The sequence below is a fragment of the Lathyrus oleraceus genome, chromosome 2 (genome assembly GCF_024323335.1).
Source record: "Lathyrus oleraceus cultivar Zhongwan6 chromosome 2, CAAS_Psat_ZW6_1.0, whole genome shotgun sequence".
In the NCBI taxonomy this organism is placed as follows: domain Eukaryota; kingdom Viridiplantae; phylum Streptophyta; class Magnoliopsida; order Fabales; family Fabaceae; genus Lathyrus; species Lathyrus oleraceus.
The window spans coordinates 369,878,865-369,896,579 of NC_066580.1; positions in this window are offsets into that span (position 1 = coordinate 369,878,865).

Consider the following 17,715-nt stretch of genomic DNA (forward strand, 5'->3'; position numbering starts at 1 on the left):
TATTGTACATTATGATTTATAGGTGAGATATAAAAGTGTTAGTAATTAAATAGATGATAGTTGATATAAGATCCTTTTAAAAAGTTGTTTATAAAGAAGACTATGAAATTGATTTCTTGGATGATGATTTACAAAGTACCAATTGTTTGTTTATAGACTCAAATCACCAACCTCTCAGGGATGGTGAATGTTTCCACATTATTTTAGTTTTTATAGAATTTTCATGAAAGATTAGTATCGTGATAGTTCTAGGCTTTTTTATCGTTTTCATCACATTATATTTATTATATTTAAGAATAATCTAGAAATTTGTAGCAATTTCAACCTTCTCCTTAATGCAAATTTTCTGTGACTCCAAGTGTAGCTAGCAGCTCTTCAAATCTTGGTCTTGACAACGCCTTCGTGAATATGTCTGCAATTTGATCTCATGTTCGGCAGTAGTCGAGTTTGATATCTTTAGTTGTTTCACCTTCTCTGATAAAGTGATACTTGATTGCTATGTGTTTTGTTCTGCTGTGACTATGGGTGTGCATGGATCATAAACCAAACCAAATTGAATCATATATATGGTTCGCTTTGGATCTTAAAACCATTTTCATAAAACCAATTTATTTTCTTAAAACCGGTTTATAAGTGGATCAGTTCGGTTTTAAACAAAAAAAAAAATATTTAAAAAAACAACCGTTTTAAATCAATTTCTTTAAAACCAATTTTTTATTTTCTTAAAAAAATCAATTTCAAAACCAATTTTATAAAAAAAAACAGTTTTTAAAACTATATTTTTAAAAAAGCAATTTTATATCAAAAATAATTTTATTTTATTTTAACTAACTTTTTTATTTTCACTAATTATAAAACTATTTTATATATATAAAATATTTATTTTAAAAAATTACTTTAAATTTGACTTTTATAATCACCACAAATAATATCTTGATTAAAAACAATCCCAAAGTATGATGTGTTACATAAAAACGGTCATAAAATAAAATAATTATGAATCATATCTCTATAAATCATAATTATTCATAAAATAAATAATTCATCAAAAAAATTGTTCAAACTTCTAAAATCTATCATAATTGTTTATAAACAAATTTTATGAGGTTTTAAAATATTTCTTTTTTAAATTTAAAAAACATAAAAAAACAATCTTTTTTAGAAAAAAATAAATAACAAACATTCAGAAAAAAGAAAAAAAATTGAAAATAATAAAATTATATTCTGAAAAAAAAAATTATTCCAAAAAGTAAAAATAACTGAAAAAATTTATTTTAAAAAAATGGAAATCGTAAATAATTTTTTTTTGAAAATAAAATAATAATTTATTTTAAAACATTTTTTTACTGAAAAAATACAAAATATTTTTGATAAAAAAATCTTTTTTATTTAGAAGAAAATAATAATTTTATTTGAAAAAAAAATCAAATATAATTTTTTTGAAAAAAAAATCCAAATATAATTTTTTTCGTGAAAAGAAAAAAAAGTTCTGAATTTTATTTTTAAAATAATTTTTTATAAAATTTAAAAAAATATAAAATATAAAATTGATTTATAATGTGATAAAACATAAAAACAGATAAATATAAAAATTTTACGTATAGTAAAATTTGGATACCCCAATAACAAAACCAAATTTTTGTAATGGTTAACGGTTTATATTTGGATAACTAAATGGATGCCCAAATTTTTATTTTAGCATTTGGTTTGGTTTTTTAAAAGTAGAACAATTTGGATACCAATTTGATTATGATTAACCGTTTTTTTTTGCACACCCCTAGCTGTGACGCACTGGATTCTTTGCCATTGCAATTGCTGATTTGTTGTCGCAATTGATTGTAGTAGGCTTATCTTGTTATTCTCTCATGTCTTCAAGTATACGTCGGAGCCATATAGCTTGACTTGTTTCTTCAACAGTTGTTGCGTACTCTGCTTCTATTGTTGATTGTGCAACTGTAGCTTACTTCTTTGACGCCCAATGTCGCAACGCGAAAAACAACCGGCGGAAAAAATACAGGTTTATAGAGCCGCCACCGACGCTATTCATCCTATTGTAGCACCTCAAATTTGCACCTGTCATTATACATACATTTTCATATTAGGTCATAACATATTATGGTCCATTGCATAGCATTTGCATTGTCCCTCAGTTGCCTCAAGAGCAAGCAATCAAGAATTAGGTCAAACTAATCTCCTGATCAGTCAACCAAGCAAGCAAAGGAATTTCTCATTGAATCAAGGCCTTGGGGTTTGTCCAACAAGTTCACATGACTTGGAGGCCTATTTGAAGTATTGTGGTCAAGGGTTGAAGGCTCAGAAGTCAGCAGCTCATACACAGGCAGTCAAAAACCCTAAAAAAGTCAACTGTCAGTCAAAGCAGTGGATGGTGGTTATTCTTGTGGAATTTGGGCACCATGATCAATAATCAAGAGTTCATACAACTTGGGACATCATTTGAAGTCAAGTCCTCAAGGAATTAGGGTTTGGAAGTCATCAGTCAATGCATAATCAGTCAGAAACCCTAAAAGTCAACTGTTGGTCAACTGTCCATTTAATCAGTGATTGGATGATTGGAATTGGTTTGTGAGAGTTCATTCATGGCCAAATAGTCATCATATGTCATGCCAAACACCATCATGGAAGAATTTGAAGCCAAATCATGAATTTTCCCAAAATGGAAACTGGGCCTGTAACTGAAACCTGCCATAAATGGAAAGTCTTGATCCTCAAACTTACATCTTGATACAAGCCTCAAATGAATTTTTTCCCAACATGAAAGTTGAAGATCTTGTTCTCCCATTTCCAAAAAGTCCTAGAACTCTTAATTCCCATGTGTGGTTGGCAAGTTATGATCGAGTCGATTTCAGAAAATCTTGAACTTCAAAGGGCCATATCTCCCAAACCGTTTGGCCAATTTTGGTGGGGTTTTTTCCTACAAGTCACATTTGATCCCCTCTTTCCAAAAATATAAATTTCATGAGCCAAAACTTCACCAATCAAAATGGCATTTTTTGACCTATTTCATTTAAATGCAAGTTTGACCAAGAGTTGACTTTTTGATATAAACCTTTTTCTACCATTTGGCTAATTGGGAAAGCTCAGAAATGTCATTTAGAATGTGTTTGCAAAGTCAAAATATGCAGTACATGAAGCCATTGCTTGGTTGCTTGAATTGTAAGAAAGGTACAAATTCCCCATACTTGTCCATGCTTCCACAACCATGCCTTGTACTAGCATCATTATGCAGCAATTTTTCTGTCATGGTGAGCCTCATTATGCAGCCAAATAACCAACAAGTACATATGGCCTTACTAGTTTACTTGAACATTGGCAAAAGGACATGTTTACAACAAATCCAATTCATGAACCATACTTGTACCACATCACATTGCAGATTTTTTGCCCATGATTTTCTGTCAAAACCAAACAGTAACAGCATGGCTTTCCATCTCTTTTTCCTGTCATGAGTAACATATTGCAGCAAAAAAACCCAGAGAGACTGCATTCATTTTCACTTAGCATTTCCCTCCACAAAATTGGAAGATCCTGTTAAGAATAGAGGCAACAGCAAACATCATACAGGAGCATGATTTCCTGCTACTGTAAACAGAAGTAGCAGCCACATAGAACCAACCAACCTCACTGAAGAAAAAAGATCACATCTTAGCATTTTTCTAAAAGAGAGCAGAGGCAGTCCCAAACAGCAGCAACATCCCACAGCAGACTTGAGCAACAAAACCAGCAAGACCAAGAGCTTCACTCATCCATTGACTTGGCTTGGCATTTCTATTTTTCAATCAAAAACTGCACTTTCCTGTCATGATGAACCCTGCTAGCTGCAAGAGAACCAACATAACTTGACATTCTCTCAAGCCTCACTCTTAGCATTTGACCAAACCTTGTCCAGCATACCACAAAGAACCTTCACTTATTTTTCCAACCAAAACCCTTGCTTTGCATTTTCTTTTGCTGTCAAAAAGCATCAAAGATACAACACAAACTAAGGTAGCTTGACCAACCACTTCCATCATATTTTTCTGCCATGAAAAACCAGTAGCATTCTCAAACCTCACCCTTGCTATCTGCTTTGCCTATTCAGAAAAAAACCTGCCTTGCCAATACAACCACCTTACACTCATTACCACAAAACCCTTGGCATTTTTTCTCTTAAAAAACCTGTCATAACACTGCAGCAAAAAATCCTGGATTGACCTGGCCCTCACTTGGCTATTTCTCTGTCAAAAGACACAAAAAACTAAGCCTTGCTATGCATTTCTGTTTTGCTGTCAAGAAGAATTCCCAAGAACCAAAACCATGAAAAACAAAAGACTTCACTCCAACTGCACTAACCCTGCTATTTTGCATCCCACATCTTCTGTCCAAAACCAAAGCTCCAAACCCAACCTTGCCTTGCCTTGCATTCATTAAAAAATCTGCAACCAACAAGCACATAACACAACAGCAAAGAGGCCATTGTTCACACTCCTCTCAAAACCTCATCCTTGCTTGCTTGGCATGGATCATTGACTGTCATAACAAAACAAACAAAAGCACCTAAACCTAACTTGCCATGCCATTTGCATTTGGTCTGTCAAAAAGCATCAAAGTGACAAACCTGCCACAAGCCAGTCCAACCCTACATTGCATCTTCAAAAACCTGCTATTTTGCATCTCATCTTCTTCTGACCAAAACAAAGGAGCACCAAAAACCCTGCCTTGCATAAGCAATAGGAAGGAGCAGATTGGTTCATAACATCCAAGTTTGAGACCATTTCATCAATCTACACAAGTTTGAGCCAAGGCCAACTTCACCAATCATCATCTGGGACCCTAAGGTGCAGCTGTTGCACTTCAATAACATCCAAAAGCATCTGTGCACAATTGCCCTTCAAAAATAGGTATGGATTCGACCCTCTCCTTTTGTCAAATTGATACATGATTTTGAAAGATCTTTCAATGCTGAGTTTAGTGATGCTTTCACTTTTTGGAATGGTTGCTTATTCATGAAGATATGATGAGATAAAGTTTGATGCTTGAAAATGTTTCCTTTGATTTCTTGTCGTGTAGTTCAAATTAATGAAAATAGGGTTTGGATTGTTGTTGTATGTTGTTTGATGATTACAATGGTATGCTCAATTGACATTTTTGGGAAGAATTGAGAAATCATGATTTTTGAGCATAAACCCTAATCCCAATTTGCCCAGATTGTCCCCATTTTCGTGTGCATGGCCATTTCTCCCTCCAGCCAATCAAAACATTTCAAATCCTGGCCCTAAACGATCGTGTTTTGATTAGTGGGTCAAAATATTACCAAAATGCCATTCTTCCATTATTATTTCAATTAATTTCTTCAATAATGTCACCCATCTTACAAAAATCATAACTTGCTCATTTTTTATCCAAATTCAATGGGATTTTTTGTGTTGTGTTCATCATGATCTCTACTTTTTTATCATTATTTTTCCAGAATTTTTGGATGAGTGGTTTTTAATTGGCCTTAGGGTTTGTGACATGTGACCAAATTTTGTACACTTTGCCAAATCAAGTGTGAAATGATGAGAATGTATCCAATGGCTCCCAAATTTTTTGTGCTTAAACTAGACACATTCATGGTGATTTTGGTATCAAGTTTGTGAATTTATCATTTGTGGTTTGTGAGATATGATTTTTTGAATTAGGGTGTGACAATTTGTGTCACACCATTGATGACCAACTTCATGATTTTCATTGCCATGCTGCTTGACCTCCAAATGGATTGAAATTTTGCATGAGCCTACTCTTGTATGTCTAGTTTACATGTGAATTTTCCTGGATTTAATTGAACTATTTTCTATTTGTTTGAGATTTTTCTTCCCTGCCTAGTCAATTGTTGACTTTGTGTGACACATGCTCCCATTTCATTTGTGAAATTCTCATACTTTATTAGATGGACATGAAATTTTTCATGAGATAACTAGACATCCTCATCTTTGCCATGGCTTTAGTCCCATTCATTTATCATACACCATTTCTGATTTATGATTTTTCTAAATTGATGCATGTTTGGTTGACTTCTTTGAGCATGTTCAAAATTGCTTTGACTTTCTGATTTTCATTGACTGCCTTCCACTTGTCCAAATGGGATGAAATTTGACATGCTTACCATGCTATGTGTTAGGATTGATCATGATTTATTTGGTGATTTTTGGAAATGTTTAGGATTGCTTTTGAGTTAAGTCTTGCTGTTGACTTCTATGAGCTTCTAAATGCCATGTCTTGACTTCTTTTGTTCATGAAATGATGATGATGATTGATATGAATGTGAACCCGATTGGTTTTGTTTCTTGAATGTTTAAACTTGACTTTGATTGGATATCCCTTGCTGTCTTGACTTTCTCATTCACTTTTGACCCTAGGCTTGCCCTAGTGGTCCTGCTACTCACCTTTGAGTTTGTGTTTTCAGGTTGACCATCAAATGGCCATTGAGACCAATTCTTTTGATTGAGCTTGCTTAGATACCATTGTCTAACTTGTTTGTTTTGTAGGTGGCTTGGCTCACATGCCATAAGCCTTGTGCCTTGCACATCCATGTGCCTCCAATTAACTGTTGGTGTCTGTTTCTGTTTGTTTTGTTTGAAGTTGCATACTAACATCTGCTTGACTGTTTCAGGTGCTTTAGTTGCTTAGTTCCTTGTGAACTTTTTGCTTTGCTTTGCTTGTATAAGCAATTTGCATTGAGGTATGTCTCTTTTACTCCATGTAGTCTGGAAGACCTGGCCTGTTACTTGGCCAGGCAACTGTCTGAAGTCCTCCTTAAGAGGCAATGTTTGTGAGTGTTTACTTTTGTCCTTGCATAGAGTCAAAGTCCTCCTAAGTGAAGAGGCAATTGGTGGAAGGTAGGGATATGCAATCTATCCCCCACTATTCAGTGTGTCATCTGCTTTGCGCACACCACTGTGTTGATGCATTACAGATACAAACCCAAGATCTTGTGCAATTGCACAGTTGAGTCAGTTTCAAATGTGTAGAAGGGTTCCCCCTTTCTGGACCCACACATTCTTGTCAAATGCTCTCCCTGGCCAGGGATAGAAGCAATGAGGCACACCCCTCATCACCTTTCATCTGCTTCACCTTAGTCTCTCAATGGCAAGGTTAAGAGCAACACTCACCCCATTCCAGAGGTTTGTTTGTCGAGGTTGATATGACCCCTTGACTAAAACCTAACCCTTGTTTGAGCCACTTGTTTGTGTATAGCGTGTGCTATCTGTGCTTGTAGGATTGTTTGACTTGCTTCCTGTGCAAGTTAGGATTAGTTTAGACTTGCTTCCTGTGCAAGTTAGGTTTTGCTTGGCTTGCTTCCTGTGCAAGTTAAGTGTGTGTGGCTTGCTTCCTGTGTGAGCCATGCTTAGGATAGGTTGGCCCTCGTGCCATTTAGCTAGAAACCTTGACTTAGGGTTGATTTTTGCATGACAACATCTAGGCTCGAGTCGTAGTCTCCCTAGAGTTGTGTCTCCCTCTGTTATCTGGTTAGGCTAGTCCTTTATCCCTGCGTAGGGGAACTACATCGCCCTGATCTTCATACCAGATGAAGTATGTAGGCAGGAGATTGAGCTGATCTCTCCGGGCGCCCTTTTTCTTTTTGTGTGAGTTGTTTGACAGTTGCTAGGCTCGAGTGCCTGACTCCTTAGCAATTTGTTGTCCTTTTGTTTGAGTGTGTGCTTGAAAGTTATAGGCTCGAGTCCCCGACTCCCTATCAACTTGTTGTGTTGTTGTGTGCTTGGAAGCCGATGTAAGTCCATCGAGTGGCATTTGGGTTCCAGTGTGCGTGTGTTTGGTTCGGATGCTGATGTAAGTCCAGTGATTGGCAGTCGGGCTCCATGTTTGCCCTCTTGTGTGTGTTTGGTTCGGATGCTGATGTAAGTCCAGTGATTGGCATTCAGGCTCCACGTTTGCCTGTGTCTTGTTTGTTTGTGTGCGTGTCAGCCGAGCTACGAATGCTCTGATTCTTCTCTCGTCCGAGAAGATACGTATGCATAGGATGCGATATCCTAGCGAGCATGTGTCGTTTCCCCAGTCCGAACTACTTCGACTCTGATGTCTATGCTTGATAGACTAAGTAGGCCCAGGATGCGATATCCTGCCGAGTCAGTTTCCGTCAGTTTCTTTTGTCTCTTTCAGCCAGTGTGTGTGTGAATGTTTGAGCAGTGTTTAGCAACCAATTTCCCTTCCTTTTGTGCGTGGATCCCGTAGAGTACTACGGATGCGTAGGGGTGCTAATACCTTCCCTTCGCATAACCGACTCCCGAACCCATTCTCTTTGGTCGCGAGACCATGTTCTTTCCTAGGTTTACTCTGAGCGTTTCCTTTCCCTCTTTTGGGATAAATAACGCACGGTGGCGGCTCTGTTGTTTCTTATTTTCCCGCCGGTTTTTCGCGCGATGCGACAGCTGGCGACTCTGCTGGGGACATAGAGAAGTTGACCTATGCTGGTCCATCTTCCCTGAGCGAGTCTCTCCTAGCGCTCTCTAGGTTAGGATTTTGGTTGCTGTTTGCTGTTGTATTTATTGCATTCATTGTATATATGTACATTTACTGTTTACATTTATTATGTGCATTAATGTTTGCATCCATTCATTATCATCTGCTGGTTGTCTGTTTTTCTCTGTGTGGGGGGGAGTCAGTTGAGGTAAAAGGTCCAATACCCAGACCATGAGTGAGAATCTAGGATGATTAGGAATAGAGTGATTCATGGGAAGCGGGTGGTATGGCGCCACTTAGCGGAACATTGATATCACGAGCAGTTCAGACCCTGGTGGGATATTATCAGTGCATACATCGGGTGTGCACAGGATGATATTCTGCGAAAGGTTATTTATGCTGCGTTTCTTTCGACCTTACCCTAGCCTAGACGACACCCGTGAGTGGGGAAGGGTTTGATCATTTTAACAAGTACAGTTGGTGACTCCTGGTACTGATGGTGACTACGAGTTATATTTCTGGACGCCGGAGGTTTGACCCTGGTATTAATCAAGAGGGTTCCGTTTATTTCGGATCCCTGGGCTGAATCTGTGGGTGCTCACTCAGATGGTGGCTCAGTTCTTCAGGCTTGGGTTCAGATGCCAGCTCCTCAGATGACTTTGGGGTTTCAGATGGTTCCTCAGATGCCAGTTCCTGCCAGTCTTGGCTCCATCATTTGCATCATAGCATGTTTATTTTCCAAAAAAATAGTAATGCATGAAAAAAGTTAACTCGCATACGCATATCCTTTATCAGGATCATTCATGACAAAATAGTACCCATATCATGCATATCATGCATATCACACATATCATGCACATAACATCCTTGCATTGCAGACGTGTTTGGGAGAGACTTCTCACTTCGGTTCTTGACTGAGAGGGGATTGCTGACCGCCGACCGCATCGTTACTCAACCAGACTCAATCAACAGAGGAGTATGGATCAGGTTCAGACAGAGTTGGCTGAGATGAGGGCTAACATGGCCCAGTTCATAACAACGATGCAAGGAGTTGTTCAGGGGCAAGAGGAGCTGCGTGCCTTAGCCCAGAGACTGGAAGCCGTGATTCCACCAGTCCGCCGTACTCCACCAGTGAGTGTACCCGTTCGTGAGAATGCTGCTGTCACTATTCTCGTCAATGATTATGCCATGGGTGATGAATTGAGGGGGATCAGAATCAGTGAACAGCCTCTTGCTGCAGAGACTGTTAATGTCAGAGCAACCCGCGCACCGGTTCGCTATCCTGGCTCTTCAAGTTCTTCCGGTTCTAAGAAGCCATACTCTGGGGCACCCAAAAGGGGAGAGAGTGAAACAAATGCTGTGCACCGACGGAGGAGCGCAGACAGAGGACAGTATCGGCAAGTCGCTGCTGTGACTATTCCAGCAACTCAACCTCAACAACAGCAGAGAAGGTCAACTCAGCAATATCGGCATCAACAACATCGTCCTCAGCAGCAGGCTTCCCAGCCTCACAATGGTAATCAAGCCAGTACGAGTAATGAGAGGAAGAAGATCATTTTGATCCAATCCCCATGTCCTACGCCGAGCTCTGTCCCTCGTTGATAGAGCGGAACTTGATTACTCCCAGAGACCCGCCGGCTATACCCGTCAACCCTCGATGGTGGTATAGGCCTGATCAGCATTGTGTGTATCACTCAGGTGCTCTTGGTCATGATGTGGATAGTTGTTTCCAGCTGAAGATGAAGGTTCAAGACCTTGTCAGATCAGGTATTCCGAACTGTGGAGACTTGGGTCCCCGTGATAATCAAGCTTGAAGATAACAAGTCCTGGGCTGGCGCCGACTTTGTCTTCAGAAGGGTTGTTCAGAAAACAGAAGCTGCTGATGCAAAGGATACTGACAGTTGTCATCCTCGGTGGAATCTATCACAATTGGGTCACTGTGGGCTTTCCTACAGTTGTTCATAAGTCTTTGTAATAAACACTTTGTTTAAAAGCCCTTCTCCCATGCCAAAAGGAGAAGTGATGACATTGTTGGCAACATTTTGTGCAATGATATTTTCATTCAAATAATTCATGTTAAACATTTGTTTTTCCAATTGTTTTCCCTTTTTGCTTTTTGCATGAAATTGGTGATCACAAAAAACCTAAAAACAAGAATAAAAGCAATCTTTTCATCTGCATAACGATTGTCTTGTTTGTTTCAAAAAAGCTTTTCATATCAAAATCTTTATGCAGGTTGTTTCTCAAACCCATTGAACATAATGATCGGACGTCATCTCCCAATTTTAAATTCCCTGTATTCGAAGCGGACGAAGATGATGTTGAAGGGATTCCTGACGAGATTTCCCGACTTCTTGAGCAAGAAAAGAAGATCACTCAGCTGCACCTCGAGAATCAGCAGAACAGCCAACTGGGGCATTATCAAAAAAAAAAAAGAAAAAGAAAAAAAACAAAAGAGAAATAGCTCCCTCAAAGTCCCAAGTTGGCTGATGCTGAATTCAATCGAAAAGAAGAGATCAACTGCCATGTGTCATGGTCAGTCATATCAGCAGAGAGTAAAGAAAGCATTCGACAAGAAGATCAAGCCTCGTGTGTTCCGAGGGACCCTGTGCTCAAGAAAGTCTTGTCTTTCGTGCCCGATTCCAGGGGCAAGTGAACCCCAAGCTATGAAAGTCCATGTGTTGTCAAGAGAGCCTTTTCAGGCAGTGCTTTAACACTTACATCAATGGATGGAAAAGTTCACTCGTCCTGTGAATTCTGATGCAGTCAAGAAATACTTCGCCTAAAACAAAAACAAAAAGCAAAAGCTCACTAAGTCGAACACCCCAAAGGGCGACTTAAGCAAAAAGGAGCGTCTCGGTGGATTGAAAACCCGAAAGGGCGATCCAGGCAAAAGTTAGAGACATTGAAAAAAGAATTTGCATCCCGCTAGATTGGACACCTCACACTGGGGCAATCTAGGCAAAAATTAGGGATTTGGCAAGTAACTGCATCGACAAGACTATGCTCTATATCTGTCATCCGTCAGGGATTCTCGATTCATCGTCGACTGAAGCTTTGAATACATCGAAAATTCAGAATGGTAGAGGAAAGGTCATTATGTTCAATGTAGCCCTCTCCAATATATATCACCGATTTCAAACTTGTACAGATCTATGGAGTCTCGCCCTTTGCAGACTACCATTCCATCACATTAATTCGAGCTTTTATCCAATTATTTGCATTCTTATTTGCTTCAACTCAACAAAAGTTTTGCATGTTTTAATTGATAAAGTATCATTGCTTTTCAAAATAAGCAAATTTTCAAAAAAAATTGTTCTTAAACAAAGTGAACATTCACAATGATGGAAGGATACTTAGGAGACCCACAGTGCTCTCCCGGGGGTGGTATGATTACCAACAGGTAAGACAATTGTTCGTATCTCGAGCATGACTGTATCTCTGTCCTGCAGAACCTCGTATGGTCTCTCCTCAGTGAATTTGCACGACGCAGTGTTGTTTGAAGTTGTTCATCTTCATGTTCCCGACAGTACAGATTCTTCCTCCAAATCCCCGTTAGCACTTATTGTGGGGCATCCCCAGTAGAGTGCTGTTTGAGCCCTATCGTGGGGCATCCCCAGCAAGTTTGCTGTTTCGGACATTATTGTGGGGCAGCTCCCCTAGCAGAGTGTTTACTGAAGACTTCAACTTTCGCCTCTCCAGCAGAGTAGTCTTCCTCTCTCCCCCAACGTGGGTGTTTTTCTTTGAAGATTCAGTATTTGGTAGATCAATATCCCAGTACTATAGCATTCCCTCAGATAGATCCCTCAGCGGAGTGGTTCGCGTAAGGAGCTTTATCAACGCTTTTGTACTTCTCATCAGAGATCTGGTCGCTTCTCGGTATCTCTGATTTTCAGCACAAGTTGTTGTGGCGCATCCGCCTGTATGTTGAACTTTGTTCTCCGGTTGCGACTGACGATCCCTCCGGAAGCCTCTTGTGGCTCTTCCTCCCATGCAGAATGAGGACTTTGGTTTTCTCTCCGGATGGTTGATTCCCGGACCGTTGGTTGGAGCATGTCTGTTTGTCAGCATTCATCATACGTTTTAGGTAGAATGCATACATGCATAATCATAGCATTTGGATACTCATGTTGCAGCTGTCGCCGGGTATCTGTTGATTGTTGCCTCCTGCTATTTGGTGATACAGATCTCTCCAGTAGATTTTCCTAGCAGATATGGGTGTGTCTGATCTCTCCATGTAGAGCCAACCCCTTAAGCAGAAAGTGTCTATCCTTTCCTGCCATTTCCCCACTGAGATACATCCTCGTGGATGACGGTTGCTTCCGTTCCCTCCCTAATGGGATGGGTTTTCCCTATTGAGTTCTTTCCTCATTAGGATGAGTCTTGATTCAGTCTGCCTTTTTGGATCGATCCTAAATTGGCTTCTTGTTGACTATCTCTTGTGCTGCCCTGGGGCATAAATGAATAGTCGCTCGCTAACCGGCACTCATTCATTTCATCCTCAGCGGAATTTGTTGGCCTCTACCTACGAACTGGTAGTTGTAAGTCCTATCTTTGTGGTTTTCTACCTACTAGTTGGTAGTTGTAAAATCCCACTTTCATCCCCTTGTTGGAGTTAACCCTTTGTGCTCATCCCATCGATGACTGGCTACTTTTCCGTGGTTTTCTGCCTACAAACCGGTAGATGTAATCCCCTCCTTGCAGTTATCAGTATCCGGTTTGCGGTGTTGATATTCTTTTCCCCTCTGGATGCTTGTCTTGATCAAGCAGTATTGTCCCCATTGGGTCTTCCCCCTCTTTTTGGATACTTGCTCCGAGTAAGCAACTTTATCCTCTTTTGATTGGTCATCTTTGCATACCTAGTCCTGGTACCGATGCCTTTCTTTTCGGTCGATTTATCCATTTAACAACCTGCAACCCGGTTATGGATAATTTTCCATGCGAGTGTATTATCTACGTTTCGACGGCTATAGATAATATATCTCGTGCACTCTTTGGTCAATCTTTCGATTGTTATCCCCGAGTGGAGCGGGTCTCATGAAATACATCTCCAGCAGTGATTCTCCTACATATGGGTTGGTTGGGTCGTCCCTAATGGAGTAGCATTTATTTCTCCAGCAGAGTTCATCCTACCAGTGGATTGGACGAGTTTCTGTAGTAGACTGATATCTACATCCCCAGCTAAGTTGATTCTACCTATGGACTGCATGGGTTATCCCCAGCGGATTAACAGATTTTTCTCCAAGCAGAGTTTACCATTCCCCAAGCAGAATTCCCCGCAGAGTATTTCCCCAAAAGGAATCTCCCCACAGAGTCAGAGTATCTGATCATTTCGGCTCCCTAGCCAGGGTTCATTTGCATTTTGCATGTAGTAATCATTGCATCCTCAAATTGCGTAGCATTCCCATTCAATATGGAGCATTACGCCATAGAAAAATTCAAACATATGCATTCATGTGTTAACTTCACCAGACCGTATCCCCGGCAGAGGCGAATCATTTTCTTTCAACATCAGCACAGCAAGTCTGCTACAGTTGCTCTTGACAGCATTCAGGATTGATATCCCCATAGAGATTTATTTCCTCACCCGATGGCGACAGAAAGTTTGTTTCTCCCCAGTGAGACCCCCAGCAAATGATCAGCCTTGCCTTGACATATTTAAGATGTCGTTCTTGTGATACCGGTAAGTGTCATGCCAACACCCGCGTGTGTTTTTATTTGGTGTCGGTAAACACCATTGTTTCGGTGTCTGTAAACATCGGATATTTTATCCAGTCATCAGTAAATGTCTGGTCATTATTTTTGGTGTCGGTAAACACCATTGTTTCGGTGTCTGTAAACATCGAGTATTCTCTCCAGTCATCGGTAAATGTCTGGTCATCATTTTTGGTGTCGGTAAACGCCATTGTTTCGGTGTCGGTAAACATCGAGTTCTCCCCAGTCATCAGTAAATGTCTGGTCATCATTTTTGGTGTCGGTAAACACCATTGTTTCGGTGTCTGTAAACATCGAGTCTCACTCCAGTCATCGGTAAATGTCTGGTCATTTTTTGATGTCAGTAAACATCATCTTTCGATGTCGGTAAACATCGAGTTTTTCCCCATTCATCGGTAAATGTCTGGTCATTTTTTTTGATGTCAGTAAACATCATCTTTCGATGTCGGTAAACATCGAGTCTTTTCCTCAGTCATCGGTAAATGTCTGATAATCCCCAGCTAGAAATCCCCAGTAGAGTCATCTGTAAATGTCCTACCTGGTTTTCAGTTGCAAATATTTGTTTTCCCTAATTAATTTCTCATCCCAGTCATCGGTAAATGTCTGGTCATTTTTTGATGTCGGTAAACATCATCTTTCGATGTCGGTAAACATCGAGTCTCATCCCAGTCATCGGTAAATGTCTGGTCATTTCTTTTGATGTCGGTAAACATCATCTTTCGATGTCGGTAAACATCGAGTCTCATCCCAGTCATCGGTAAATGTCTGGTCAATAAAATCAAAATCCCCAGAAGTCGTCGGTAAACGTCTTGTCTGGTATCACCACGAAGATTTTGTTTCTCCCCAAGTGGAGACGCCATCGATAAATGGCCCCGTTTTCTTCGATATCGGTAAATATCGAATTCCCAGTTGCAGCATGCCATCGGTAAATGGTCTTGCTAGGGTTGACATCGGTAAATGTCGAGTTTCTTTAAAGCCACCATCGGTAAATGGTCTGGCTTCCTTTCTACATCAAATCTGTTTCCCAGCAGCCATCGGTAAATGGTCTGGCTGAAGTTGATATCGGTAAATATCAAGTTCTAACCATCGGTAAATGGTTTTGCTTTTCAGAAATCTGTTTCCCAGCAGCCATCGGTAAATGGTCTGGCTGAAGTTGATATCGGTAAATATCAAGTTCTAACCATCGGTAAATGGTTTTGCTTTTCAGAAATCTGTTTCCCAGCAGCCATCGGTAAATGGTCTGGCTGAAGTTGATATCGGTAAATATCAAGTTCTAACCATCGGTAAATGGTTTTGCTCATCAAAATCTGTTTCCCAGCAGCCATCGGTAAATGGTCGTGCTGAAGTTGATATCGGTAAATATCAAGGTCCCAGTTTTAACCATCGGTAAATGGTTTTGCTTTTCAGAAGTTTGTTTTCCCCAGCCGCCATCGGTAAATGGTCGTGCTGAAGTTGATATCGGTAAATATCAAGTTTCCAGTTCTCCAACCATCGGTAAATGGTTTTGCTTTTCTGAAGCTGTCATGCAGTTTGTCATCGGTAAATGACGTGGTTCTTTTGTGTCATATCCAGTACTGTGCAAATTCTACGGTTCTTTGGTATTCAATCCCTGTTTACCCTGAAAGTCTGACAGCCGTTGCTCTCATCCATTCGGGTTCCCAGCTGATTGAATAGGGGCAGCTGTAGCACCTCAAATTTGCACCTGTCATTATACATACATTTTCATATTAGGTCATAACATATTATGGTCCATTGCATAGCATTTGCATTGTCCCTCAGTTGCCTCAAGAGCAAGCAATCAAGAATTAGGTCAAACTAATCTCCTGATCAGTCAACCAAGCAAGCAAAGGAATTTCTCATTGAATCAAGGCCTTGGGGTTTATCCAACAAGTTCACATGACTTGGAGGCCTATTTGAAGTATTGTGGTCAAGGGTTGAAGGCTCAGAAGTCAGCAGCTCATACACAGGCAGTCAAAAACCCTAAAAAAGTCAACTGTCAGTCAAAGCAGTGGATGGTGGTTATTCTTGTGGAATTTGGGCACCATGATCAATAATCAAGAGTTCATACAACTTGGGACATCATTTGAAGTCAAGTCCTCAAGGAATTAGGGTTTGGAAGTCATCAGTCAATGCATAATCAGTCAGAAACCCTAAAAGTCAACTGTTGGTCAACTGTCCATTTAATCAGTGATTGGATGATTGGAATTGGTTTGTGAGAGTTCATTCATGGCCAAATAGTCATCATATGTCATGCCAAACACCATCATGGAAGAATTTGAAGCCAGATCATGAATTTTCCCAAAATGGAAACTGGGCCTGTAACTGAAACCTGCCATAAATGGAAAGTCTTGATCCTCAAACTTACATCTTGATACAAGCCTCAAATGAATTTTTGCCCAACATGAAAGTTGAAGATCTTGTTCTCCCATTTCCAAAAAGTCCTAGAACTCTTAATTCCCATGTGTGGTTGGCAAGTTATGATCGAGTCGATTTCAGAAAATCTTGAACTTCAAAGGGCCATATCTCCCAAACCGTTTGGCCAATTTTGGTGGGGTTTTTTCCTACAAGTCACATTTGATCCCCTCTTTCCAAAAATATAAATTTCATGAGCCAAAACTTCACCAATCAAAATGGCATTTTTTGACCTATTTCATTTAAATGCAAGTTTGACCAAGAGTTGACTTTTTGATATAAACCTTTTTCTACCATTTGGCTAATTGGGAAAGCTCAGAAATGTCATTTAGAATGTGTTTGCAAAGTCAAAATATGCAGTACATGAAGCCATTGCTTGGTTGCTTGAATTGTAAGAAAGGTACAAATTCCCCATACTTGTCCATGCTTCCACAACCATGCCTTGTACTAGCATCATTATGCAGCAATTTTTCTGTCATGGTGAGCCTCATTATGCAGCCAAATAACCAACAAGTACATATGGCCTTACTAGTTTACTTGAACATTGGCAAAAGGACATGTTTACAACAAATCCAATTCATGAACCATACTTGTACCACATCACATTGCAGATTTTTTGCCCATGATTTTCTGTCAAAACCAAACAGTAACAGCATGGCTTTCCATCTCTTTTTCCTGTCATGAGTAACATATTGCAGCAAAAAAACCCAGAGAGACTGCATTCATTTTCACTTGGCATTTCCCTCCACAAAATTGGAAGATCCTGTTAAGAATAGAGGCAACAGCAAACAGCATACAGGAGCATGATTTCCTGCTACTGTAAACAGAAGTAGCAGCCACATAGAACCAACCAACCTCACTGAAGAAAAAAGATCACATCTTAGCATTTTTCTAAAAGAGAGCAGAGGCAGTCCCAAATAGCAGCAACATCCCACAGCAGACTTGAGCAACAAAACCAGCAAGACCAAGAGCTTCACTCATCCATTGACTTGGCTTGGCATTTCTATTTTTCAATCAAAAACTGCACTTTCCTGTCATGATGAACCCTGCTAGCTGCAAGAGAACCAACATAACTTGACATTCTCTCAAGCCTCACTCTTAGCATTTGACCAAACCTTGTCCAGCATACCA